Below are 3,314 nucleotides of genomic sequence, written 5' to 3'. Positions count from 1 at the left end.
CCCCCCCCCCCACTCGCGTCTATCGATCCGTTGCACCTCGTGGCGCGGTGACGGGCGATCGTTATTCCGTTGTTCGCTTTGTCACGGGAGAACATTCGTTTCGGGAGTACCGGAATTAGTCAAAAAGCGTATATATCCTTTGAGCATTGATAACCGTCGTCCGCGTATATTATGTATCTCTCGTTGTCACTCGATCATCATCGCATCATGCTGATTGCGTCATAAGAGAGCCTGGATTGACTCACTCTCTCTCTCCCTCTCCCTCTCTCTCTCTCTCTCTCTCTCTCTCTCTCTCTCTCTCTCTCTCTCTCGAGTGCAAAGGGGAATTGAGGGGATCTTTAATCGTGCAACGAGGAATCGGTCGATACCCTCAGCTCGTTTGGACGAGGATAACAAAAGCCAGCGGAGGCGACACCACCCGCAAAGAGGGAAGAGACCGTGAAGAGACGGTGAACTTCCTCGAGGCGCTTTACGACACGCCCGACGACGACGGAGAACACTGACAACGGAATTTCCGATTTTACGAAGAGAAAGAAGAGGGGTCGCACAGGACTTCGTGTTAAAGGGGTCTTAAGGCCACTTCGTCGATCTAATATTCCTACCTCGAAGGATTGCGCGAGGGACGAGTCTGCCACGCAAAGTCTCGCGCAAAAGTACACGCTTTTTTCATTACGCGTATACGTCTCCGCGGGGAAACGAAAGAAACAACTTCAAGGGAGTACAATTGATTCCACTAGTTTCTACGGATGTGTGTCTTCTGCGAATGCAATCACGAGGTCAGCAAATGCAAGTGGACTTTCTTCTTTTTTCTCTTTTTTTTTTGTGACATTTCGTCTTCTCCACTCCTCTGCCCGTTTTCTTCTCATTCTCTCTCGCTCTCTCTCTTTCTTTCTCTCTCTCTTTTGCTCGCTCATGCTTCTCTTTCTCTCGCTCTCACGCACTCTTATTCTCCTCGCACAAATAACAATATTAAGGCAAAATATTCATAACTTACACATAAAGGACGTTTGATTATGTTCGTTAGGTGCTTCTCTCTCTCTTTCTCTTTCTCTGCCTCTCCCCTCCTTTCTTGTTTAAGAATTACAGTTATATTAAAAATACTCGCCACTCTTTAGTTTTACCATTACGAGATTAGTAACTTAGCGCCTAAGTGTTAACCTTATCGTACTTAAATAGCGTATTACGCCTTGAAAAGTCACGGGGATGCGGGGATTGGGTGCGTACGCCCGTCCGTTCTCGAGCTCCGCACAAGTTTCCTATACTTTCCTGGTTTTTTTTCTTTTATTTTCCTCCTTTTTTCTTTTGCCCTTACTTTCCTACGTGTTCTCGTAGTCGAGTGTTCCCCGTTTGTCGCGTCGTTCACGGCGAACTCGTAAAGCCCTCGCGATGCAATCAACCGTCTTCTTTGGAATCCAGATCAAATTAACTCGCGCTGCTCATCGATATTCAGTATTATCCGAAAGTTGACGAATTAGCGCGAGAGAGATAGATAGGGAGGAGAGAGCGGGGAAACGCAGCTCTCATCTCCATCCGTTTTTTGGGAAATCCAGTCTTTACCCACAGAAAATTGCAATCGCGGCTCTGTTTGCTCGTCCGGTTTTCGTAGCTCGTTTGATCGAGCCGCGTCGCTTTATTTTCCGCGAGTAGCCTACGGTTAACCTTTGTTGACCCTGTGCACTCGAGGTGGTTCGGTCGACCAGGGAAATTCAGGCGACGTGTTAGTCGTGAGAGAGAGAGAGAGAGGGGGGAGAGAGGGAGGAAAGAAGAAAGGGGAGCGGGGGCTTTCACCGTCATTCACGAGGTCGCGCGAATGCTCATCGTGAATTCTAGCCCAAGGCATCACGGAATTCCCCCGAGCGAGGCAACCAGCTTTTCGTCGACGACCCTTTCCAACCCGCAACTCCATTCGTCCATCGACACTCGGAAATTCACGGTAAAACGGCAAACTCGGCGTTGATTGTTCGCGGTCGTCATTCCACGCTCCGGACAAGCGACGAGAGGACTTTTCACGTCATCACTGCCGATTTAACGTGTCGAGAGAAATTGAGTTGATTCTGTTCCCCACCCTTCCTTTCCTTCTTGCGAAACAAATGAGATTTACGAGAACTTAACGTAAGTGCAGTCAAGACCGATTGTATGCATTATCACAAAGCACTTGCCGGTTCTCGCGAGGATGCTTCTCAAGCGATATTCAAAGTAGATATCGCTTCCTCTACTCTGGTATCGTTCTAGGATTGCGTTCTGACATTCACCGACAGTACTGAGACAGCGCAACGAGTGTCGTTCCTACATACGCAACTTTCAAAGCACTTTCGTGTTCACACGAAATCTACGTCGTTGATTTTGTCGTCGCTTCCTACTTTCGTTGCTGCGGCTCGCGAGGCGAGGCAGTCGCAGCGGAAACATGGCGGCGTTCATGGAAGTGTTGCGCCTTATCGACGCAGGAAAGAATGGAGAATAAAATAAGTACTAGACTTCAGAGATAATGCGTGCAGTATTGATGATCATTGTAGCTCTTTCCGTTTCTTCTTTCCATACTTCGCTATTTCTACAGTAGTTATTAGTAATGTCAAGTTTTCAGTAAAAATTTGATTCTGTACGATATAACTGGTATCGCCAGTTGCTGCGATACTCGCAGCTTCGCCTCGTTTTCTCTATTCACAGTAGAGACATCAATACTATACTGGTATACTTGTACTTGCGAGAACGAAACGCTGGTGTCAGCGCAACGCAACGACGTCACGCTTGCAGTATTGGCAGTGAGTGTCGAAACGCAGCCCTACAGAGGAATCGGTTGTTTCTTTCAGATAAGAAGACAGCGCCGACGATAGAATCTCGATCCACCGTCCGGAGATTAGAACACGATCGAAAAATATGTGTGAATTGATATCGAGAAGGTTTCTTGACATTGATCCCTCGAATAAGTGCGCTCGCGATCGGTCTCGCCGACGAAATCGTCATCGGCCGTTCAATTCGGCCGTCAATTGGCGATTCATCTTCATCTGAGTGAAATCATTCAGTCTGATCTTTCGAACAAGGAAACGGTCGGGGGCGTCCCTCACCGAATTTGATGAGCATTGGATATGTTGTAGAGCATCAAAAAACATTAGACACGTATTTTTTTTTATGTGCTTATCTCGAGGTTTAGGGGTTGAAACCACCCCTTGAAAAAAACGGACTTTTTCATTTTTATTTAATATTTCCTAAAATATGAGGTATATGAAAAAATATTTCAGACAAAAGTTTTACAGTATCTTATGCCCTTTCCATCGGTCTATTCAAATTTTTTAAAATGCAATATTTCACCCCCCCCC

The 3,314-nt window shown here is 46.6% G+C and overlaps 1 protein-coding gene across 2 annotated transcripts in view; it reads left to right on the top strand.

The window, feature by feature from the left end:
- The window catches only part of LOC116840206 (stomatin-like protein 2, mitochondrial), a 172,520-nt gene that overhangs the window by 100,211 nt on the left and 68,995 nt on the right, over positions 1-3,314 (top strand). The gene's annotated exons all lie outside the window — the stretch shown is intronic.

Source organism: Odontomachus brunneus, unplaced genomic scaffold (genome assembly GCF_010583005.1).
Source record: "Odontomachus brunneus isolate Ranch 3 - 2012 unplaced genomic scaffold, Obru_v1 Obru_scaffold_009, whole genome shotgun sequence".
In the NCBI taxonomy this organism is placed as follows: domain Eukaryota; kingdom Metazoa; phylum Arthropoda; class Insecta; order Hymenoptera; family Formicidae; genus Odontomachus; species Odontomachus brunneus.
This window is presented reverse-complemented; position numbering and strand designations above follow the sequence as displayed.